General features: G+C 37.7%; 1 non-coding gene across 1 annotated transcript; it reads right to left on the bottom strand.

Annotated features, from left to right (window-relative positions):
* Positions 1-6,588: 6,588 nt before the first annotated feature.
* On the bottom strand, positions 6,589-6,695 carry LOC127108863 (small nucleolar RNA R71). The gene has a single exon (XR_007796365.1). It is a non-coding gene; the product is annotated as a small nucleolar RNA R71 (small nucleolar RNA).
* Between the last annotated feature and the right edge of the window lie 2,746 nt (positions 6,696-9,441).

Raw genomic sequence — 9,441 nt, 5'->3', positions numbered from 1 at the left:
GAAGATGAAATTTTGCAGACCTTGGGGCGTTGACGGGCGTCACGACCGGGTAACCCGTCATGCTGCCCGAACTTGTCTTTCAAGTCGATCGTCACATGAGTGAGGTTCTGGAGTTTTGAGGTCGGTGACAGACGTCACTACTGTGACGAATAACCTGTCACGAGTATGCAGTGGACACAAAGACTTGTTTTGATGATATTAAGTTGCAGATTTTGATTTTTCAACATTTTTTGGATTTTTTGGATATTGTTATACTTAGTTAGCTCTGTTTAAATGATGTTGGGTATGACTTAACGATTAAACGTGATTTTTAATCAAATTTATGAATTATTTGATGAATGATGTATATGTGCATACATGATGATGACCCTGTGTTAATTGTTGTGAATTGTGATGATAATATGTTACTGAATAAGCCTGAATTATGTTGTTGAATTGTGAGTATGTTGTTGTGGATAGTTAGGGAGGGGAACTATTATGGTTGGGTCAATGCATGTTTTGTTTATTGTCGGGAGGGGACTTTAAACATTATGTTGTTGTTGCATTGACCTGTTGTGACATGCATTGATTATGTCGTTGTTGTTGATGAAAGAGGCACGTTGCAATTTGAGTAGGGTGGATTAGTGACTTTTCCCGAATCCGAGCAGGGTGGATTCGGGGTTCAAGTTGGGTGAACTCGTTTCTTTAGTGAACCAATTGATGATGATATGGTACCACACACATATAAGTCTGGTTGAAGTTATGAGTCTCATTGCATAATTTAAATGATGTATATGTGATTGCTTGGAGTATATGGATGGATTGGGTGTGAGAATGATGTTGTGTGATTTTTGTTGTATGATTAGATATTTGAATTCTACCTTACAGTTTATACCGTTACATTATTGAGGAGAATTCTCACCCCCTTTGTTTTGATGTTATCCACCATGGACATCTTGCAGATACTCAGGAGTAGAGTTGTTGTTGTGAGTAGAAAATAGCTTATGGAGTTGTTTTCATTAGTTACCGCTTTTATTTTAGTCGCTATGCTTTGATTCTGTAACACTATAGGCGAACGATGTTTCTTTTATTACGTTTGATGTTGAATTGCTTGTCTCGTCGAAGTTTAATAACTATTATGTTGCATTGTTTTGAAGTTGTTGAGAGTGGGGTATTGAAATCCTTTTTGAAATCATTTTGTGAAAAATTAAGTCTTATATGATCCAATTTGAAGCCGATATGTTTTATTACCGTGTTTAATGTGATTTCCCTGCGATGATAGCCTAAGTGAAGGTGAACATGCAATGACATATATTGTATGTTGTTTACTTTTCCACTACGTGTTTTAAAAAATGTATATGCTTTGTTGAAGGGTTGTTGGTGGTGACACCTTAAATTGTCGAGCAATCCTTTATTTATAAGTTTTGGAGTTTAGGTTATTACATAGTGGTATCAGAGCAAGTCGGTTCGTCCGACCAATTTTTTGAATGATTATTGTTCCCTAGTATGTTACATGTGTGTGTACATTGTCGATGTATTGTTTCTTCCAATGTTTGTTTGATGGTGTGCAAAATGGTTGGAAGAAATTATCGCGCAATTGTTGATGTTTTAGAGTCAATGGCTCAGGCACTGCGTGGGCAATAAAATTAGGTCAGTGAGGAGTTTTGTGGCTTGGGATAATTTCAGAGGAATAACCCACCGACGTTCAAGGGTAGATATGACCCGGAGGGTGCTCATGCATGGCTGAAAGAGATTGAAAAGATTTTCCGAGTAATGATATGTAATGAAGAGAAGAAGGTATTGTTTGGTACTCACATGTTGTCTGAGGAAGCTGAGGATTGGTGGAATAACGCACGTCAGAGACTAGAGGTTACTAGTACTAAGGTTACCTGGGTTGTGTTCAAAGTGCAGTTTCTAGAGAGTACTTCCCTGAGGATGTATGTAGCAAGAATGAGATTGAATTCCTTGAGTTGAAGCAAGGAAATTCGATGGTTGCAGAGTATGCTGCAAATTTTGAGGAACTGGTGAAATTATGTCTGTATTATAATAGTGTTACTAGTGAGGGTTTGAAGTGCATCGAGTTTGAAAGCAGGCTGCAACCTGAGATTAAAAAGGCTGTTGGTTACTAGGGGATCCATCACTTTTCTGTATTGGTGAATACGTACAGAATATATGATGAGGACATTAAAGCCTGATCTGCTCACTACAATAGTATAGGGAAAAGAAAGGGAGGCGACAATTTAGTGGAAAGTCATATGTGACTATTATTAACAAAGCGAAATAGAAAGCTATAGTTAAGAAGAAGCCAAGTGGGGGAGGAACTACTGCTTCGGTCCAAAGTTATAGGTGTGATGTGATAGTTATTGTGCCAATGAGTGCTCCAGTGCTGAGAAGAAGTGTTACAAGTGTGGGAAGACATGGCACCTCATCACTGATTGTAAAGGTAATGTTGTAACTGACTACAGTTATGAGGAGCAAGGTCATATCAATACTAATTTCCAGAAGCCGAAGAAGGCCCAGTATGGAGGAAAGGTTTTTGCCTTGTCTGGGACAGAGACTACTAGTGCTGATAGGTTGATTCGAGGTACATGTTTTATCAATAGTATCCCTATGATTGTTATTATTGACACGGGTATAACACATTCTTTTATTTCGCTTGATTATGCTAAGAGATTGGATTTAAAGTTATATATATGGTTGGAAGTATGGTTATTGATACCCCAACCAATGGTTCAATAACTATTTCATTAGTGTGTTTGAAGTGTCCACTGACTATTTATGGTAAGAGTTCCAGGATGGACTTAGTTTGTCTATAGTTGAGTCAACTTGATGTTATCCTTGGAATGAACTGGTTGAAGTTCAACCGTGTTCATATCAACTGTTTTTCCAAGACTGTGATGTTTCCAAAGATGGGAGGAGATGGAAAGTTGATGTTTGAAAGAGGAGGAACAAGTGTTCACTATATTTGTTGCTTTGGGAATCAATAGTAAAGATATGATGAGAGAGATGCCAGTTGTGTGTGGTTTTCCCGAAGTGTTTCCTGATGATATCAGTGATTTGCCTTCAGAGCGCGAGGTTGAGTTTACTATAGACTTAGTACCTGATACTAGTCCTGTGTAGATGGCTCCTTATAAAATGTTCGCTTTAGAGCTGGGTGAGCTGAATAAATAATAGGAATATTTACTTGAGAAGAAGTTTTCCTGACCGAGTGTTTCACCGTGCGGAGCGCCGATATTGTTAGTTAAGAAGAAGGATGGTAACATGCGGTTGTATGTTGATTATTGACAACTAAATAAATTGATTATCAAGAACAAATATCCACTTTCGAGAACCAAAGATCTAACGGATTAATTAGTTGGCACTTTTGTTTTCAACAAGATTGATTTGTGGTCAGGTTATCATCAAATTTGAGAAGCACCAGAGGATATTCTGAAGACTGCATTCAGAACGAGATATAGTCATTACGAGTATTTTGTGATGTTGTTTGGTGTATCTAACACACATGGAGTACATGAACCGAATTTCCCATACGTATCTAGATCAGTTTGTGGTTGCGTTCATCGACGATACTCTGATATATTCGAAGTCAAATAAGGATCATGTGGAGCATATGAGAATCGTGTTGCAAATCTTGAAAGAAAAGAAGTTGTATGCAAAGTTATCTAAGTGTAAGTTCTGGATGAAATAAGTGATTTTCTTAGGTCATGTAATTTCTAAAGGAGGTATTGTTGTTGATCCGTTGAAGGTTGATATTGTGATACAATGGAAAACTCCGAAGTATGTTACTGAGATAAGAAGTTTTATAGGTTTGGTTGGGTACTACAAAAGGTTTATTGAAGGATTTTCGAAGTTGGAGATGCCTTTGACTCAGTTGACTCGAAAGGATCAAGCATATGTGTGGGATGCCTTATGCGAAGAGAGTTTTATTGAACTCAAGAAGAAGTTGATGTCGGCTCCAGTATTGATTTTTCCGAATCCTAGTGAGTCTTTTGTTGTGTATTGTGATGCTTCCATGATGGGTCTGGGTGGTGTGCTGATGCAAAATAAACATGTTGTATCTTACGGTTCTAAACACTTGAAGGTTAATGAGAGGATTTTTCCTACACATGATCTAGAATTAGTCGCCGTTGTGTTTGTACTTAAGATTTGGAGGCATTACCTGTTTCGTTCCAAATTTGAAGTGTTTACCGATCATAATAGTTTAAAGTACTTATTTTATCAGAAAGAGTTGAATATGAGGAAGATGAGGTGACTTGAATTTCTGAAGGACTATGATTTTGGTTTGAATTACCATCCTAGTAAAGCCAATGTCGTAGCTGGTGTTTTAAGTAGAAAGTCGTTGTATATGTCGATGCTTATAGTTAGAGAGTTAGAGTTGATTGGATAGTTCCGAGATTTGAGTTTAGTATGTGAAATGACTCGTAGCAGCGTGAGGTTGGGCATGTTGAAGTTGGCTAGTGGTATTCTTGAATAGATCATAGAAGATAAGGAGATCGACTTATGATTAGTTGACGGATTAGTGTCGATTAATCAAGGCTAAGGTGGTGATTTCAGAATCGATGAGAATGGTATGATAAGATTCAGAGATAGAGTTTGTGTACCAGATATGCATGAACTTAAGAAAAGTATTCTTGAGAAAGATCACTAATAACGCTGAAACACATAGTTTATTTTGACTCAATTTGCACATGTTTTAGTATCACTTTGTTGCATTTTGTAATGTTATGCTGGTAGTTTATGCATGTTTCAGGTACCTTACGAATAAGAGTCGATTTATGAAGAAACCAGACGAAAATGGGGAAAAATGGCGAAAAATGGGAAAAATACACTGACGACCACCTACGTGGCGACCACCACAAGCTTCATGGCGACCGCCATGAAGTTCGGCCCCTGAAAATTTGCAACAGAAAGAATGAGTCTTTTCCTATTCCCCCATATTTTTCTCCCACGAAGTTTACACGATCAGGACCTAGTTCAACACCTATTACATTATAAATTGTGAGCTTTAGAAGACTTAGGTATCCAAGTTTGTACGCATAAGTTTTAATCAGAAAATACATTCGAAAGTGATAGAGCTCTCGCATTGGGGGACTATCACACCATATCTTTTAGGATTTTTTATTGCAATCTTGGATCATAGTAATCGTGTCGGCATTAGAAGTTATTCTCGGTTCCGTTCTATGTACTCGAAGTCATTTTTGCATTAATTCCAGTTTTTTAGGTTCTTTACATAATTGCTTTAATTTAATTCTACTTGTTTGAAATTTATTTACTTGCAATGTTGTTGTTAATTTCCATTACCATGAATTGCATGTTTATGTTTAATATCATGTCCGACTAAATTGTTTTGAGTCTGGTATGTGAGGATCGTCGTTTCGATGGGACTCGAAAATAAGTTGGCGTAAACCTTTTTATAAATTATTTTTTTTGGTTTTGATTTTTAACTTTAAGTCTGAAAAGTTTTGCACGAGAGTGAAAGCATTAAGGTTTCGAGTCAATACCATGAGAATGTGAGGCTTAAACCAGATAATAAAAATTGGACATTAATCATAAACACAACGAGAGCGTTTTAGGATTAATTAGAACTTATTGGTTTTCAAAAAGTATTTCCTGATTCATATGGGTTAGCGAGAGCAAATATATGGTCTAGAAGTATAACTATAGTCAACAACACGAGAGTGTGAGAGAAAGGTTTTTAAATTAATATTTTTCTACTGAAAAGTGATTTAATACATTAACCCACGCGAATAAATTATTGAGTCCCTAAGGTACACCGGGATCCACATTCCGGTCTCTCATTTCTGGTATATTTTCTAAAATTTATTTTAATTTTAGTTTTAATTTCCCCTAAGTCAAATTTTCATAAGCCTTAGATTTACATAGCACCAATAAATATCGATAAGTTTGATTATTGGTCCCTGTGGATTCGATATCTTTTAAAACTACGCGATACAAATGTGCACTAGCAGTTAGATATATTGATAGACTCACTAAGTCGCGATCAAGTTTTTGGCGCCGTTGCCCGAGACTAATTTAGTTAATATCGTAACTCCGTTGTTGCGCAATATAGACTAAGGCAACTATTTTTTCCTTTTATTGGTCGGTTGTATTCGAAACACTCGTAGCTCAGGGGACAAGCTAATACAACCCATAAAGGGAATCAAGCATTTTATTCTAAGATGCCGAGTTAGACAACTTTGTTTAGAATACAATATCCCAACTCCTGATATGGCTGCAAATCATAAACGTCCTCTCAAGGACTATGCTACTCCATCTGAAGAAGAGCCACACTCGAGCATTGCACCTCCTGCCATCGAGGCAAATAATTTCGAGTTAAAACCTTCATTGTTGCAAGATGTGCAACAAAACCAGTTCGCTGGTAACCCTACAGAATACCAGAACCTTCATTTGTCAGTGTTTGTGTAGTACACAGACACATTGAAACCTAATGGTGTCGATCCCGAAGCCATAAGATTACATCTCTTTCCCTTTTCTTTGAGAGATAGAGCCAGAGCTTAACTCAAATATCCACCATATAATTCCATAAATACATGGAACAAATTGAATAAAGTTTTCTTAGCACGATACTTCTCACCTTGCAAAACGGTTATGCTAAGAAGCCAAATCAACAGATTTAGGCAAAAAGACAACGAATCTCTTTTTGAAGCTTGGGAGAGATACAAGGATATGTTAAGGCTCTACCTACATCATGGACTTAAGCCATGGCTGATTATCCATACTTTCTACAATGGTCTCTTATACAACACCAAACTAACCTTAGACGCCACATCTGGCGGCACTCTAATGGATAAACCCTACAAAGATGCCTATCAACTCATAAAAATATGGCGCAAAACCACTATCAATGGGGAGGTGAGTGAATTTCTACAGAGAAACCACTGATAAAGTTAGGAATGTACGAAGTAACATAGACCATGTTAATGCCACTAAGAAGATCAAGAGTTTGATCGTAACTCCAACAACTAACGTAGCTGCTGCAATATCTAATTGCGGGTTATGTGGAACCCCTGGACACAACACTCCCGAATGCCACCTATTGGCTGGAATTCTCTCCGACCAAGTAAACTGTGCCCAAGGAAACCCATACTCCAATACTTATAACCCTGGTTGGAGGAACCATCCAAATTTCCCCTATAAGAACAACAACGCGTTGTTTGCTCCAAACCCAACACTTGTTGTTCCTCCAGGTTAACAAAAAGGAGCCCCCACTGTTCCTCAAGCACCTAAAACTCAAACCTCAAACTAATGATGGAGAATTTTATTGCACACCAAAGCCAACAGAACAAAGAGTTTACAAACCAGAATGTTCACACGAACGATAAAATGTTAGAAACCTAAATTTCTCAAGTAGCCCAACAACAAGCAGGAACAACAACCTCGACTAGAATATTTCCTGTCCAACCACAACCTAACCCTAAAGGAAATGCTAATGCCATCACACTGCGAAGTGGGACAGAGTCAGATGGGCTAGTGGATCCAAAAATTCAAAATCCGTCCATGTCTCAACAAAATGAAAAAGAAACCAAAAAGGTAACAAACAATGAACCCAATGACCATGGGCGGGATAATAAAACCAAAGAGACAGTCATGAAAGAGAAATTATGCGTGCCTCCACCACCATATAAGCCACCCATTCTTTATCCTCAAAGATTGGCTAAATCCAAAACCAAAGGTCGGCTAAAATTTTTTATAGAGATTCTGAAACAACTTAATTTTACGATACCCTTTACATAAGCTATTACACAAATGCCTTCCTATGCCAAATTTCTTGAAGAGTTCCTATCCAATAAGAAGAAACTTGAGGTTAATGAGACAGTGACACTTATTGCAGAGTGTAATGCCCTCATTCAAAACAACATGCCCCATGAGTTAAAAGACCCACGTAGTTTTTGCATACCTTGTGTAATCGGAAAATTTGTCATAGACAAAGCCCTTTGTGACTTAGGAGCTAGTGTCAGTTTAATCCCCCTCTCGAGTTGTGAAAAACTCAAATTAGGCGAACTAAGACCCACAAAAATGTCTCTCCAACTAGATGACCGCTCTGTTAAATTTCGTGTGGGTATGCTAGAAAACATTCTAATACGAATTGGTCAATTTTTTACATTCCCACAGACTTCATAATAATGGACTTAAAGGAAGATTCCAACATTCCAATCATATTAAGAAGACCCTTTTGGGCCACTGTTGATGCCATTGTTGATGTGAAACAAGGAAAACTAACCTTCGAGGTCGATGAGGAGAAAGTCGAATTCATTCTTTCATAATTTCTAAAGGCACCTGATATAGATTATACTTGTTATTTCATAGACATCATCGACGAATGTATAAAGGAAATGGAGATGGAACCACCTAAGGATACTGAAGTCCTAAAAATTCCAGCACCTCATATATTAGAAGATGATTAATGGTGTAGCCATATGTGGATGGCAGGTTGAGAGAATGCCTCGCACTAACTCCCAATCCCATGCCTTGCCCGAAGAAACCTTATGTAGAACTTAAGACGCTTCCCAAAAACTTAAGATATGAATTCCTAGATAAAGAGCTTGAACACCCAGTAATAGTCAACGCATACTTAGATCAAAAAGAAATTGAGCAGTTATTGTATGTTTTAAGGAAGTACCCTACCACCCTTGGATACAACATCTGTGATCTCAAAGGGATCAATCCCTCTGTGTGCATGAATCGAATTATGTTAGAGGAAAACTCAAAAACTTCAAGAGAACACCATAGGATAATAAACCCTATTATGAGTGATATAGTTAAGAGGGAGGTACTAAAGCTACTAGAGGCAGGAATTATATACCCAATATCCAATAGTAAATGGGCCAGCCCAATACATGTCGTACCTAAAAAGGGAGGTGTTACAATAGTCAAGAATGACAAAGGCGAAGCTATAGAAAAGCGTGTGGAGACAAGGTGGAGAATGTGCATAGACTATAGAAAATTGAACAAAGCCATCCGAAAATATCATTTCCCTTTACCCTTTATCAACCAGATGCTTGAACGACTGGCTAGGCATTCTCATTTATGTTATTTGGATAGCTATTCAGGATTTTTCCAAATCCCAATTCACCATGATGACCAAGAGAAGATCAATTTCACATGTCCCTATGGCACATTCGCCTATCGACGAATTCCGTTCAGATTATGTAACGCCCCCGCAACATTTCAACGATGCATGATGGAGATCTTTATAGATTTTATAGATAACATCATGGAAGTGTTTATGGATGACTTCTTAGTTTGCGGGCAGAGTTTTGAAGGATGTCTTGCAAGCTTGGAAATGGTACTAGAAAGGTGTGTAAAAGTCTACCTTATACTTAACTGGGAAAAATGCCACTTAATGGTTCAAGAAGGAATTGTACTTGGACACAATATGTCAGGCGAGGGGATTGAAGTTGATAAGGCAAACATAGAAGTAATAGAAAACCTTCAACCTCC

The sequence above is a fragment of the Lathyrus oleraceus genome, chromosome 7 (assembly GCF_024323335.1).
Source record: "Lathyrus oleraceus cultivar Zhongwan6 chromosome 7, CAAS_Psat_ZW6_1.0, whole genome shotgun sequence".
Lineage (NCBI taxonomy): Eukaryota > Viridiplantae > Streptophyta > Magnoliopsida > Fabales > Fabaceae > Lathyrus > Lathyrus oleraceus.
The sequence above is the reverse complement of the archived record's forward strand: the minus strand, read 5'-3'. Positions and strand labels throughout refer to the sequence as shown.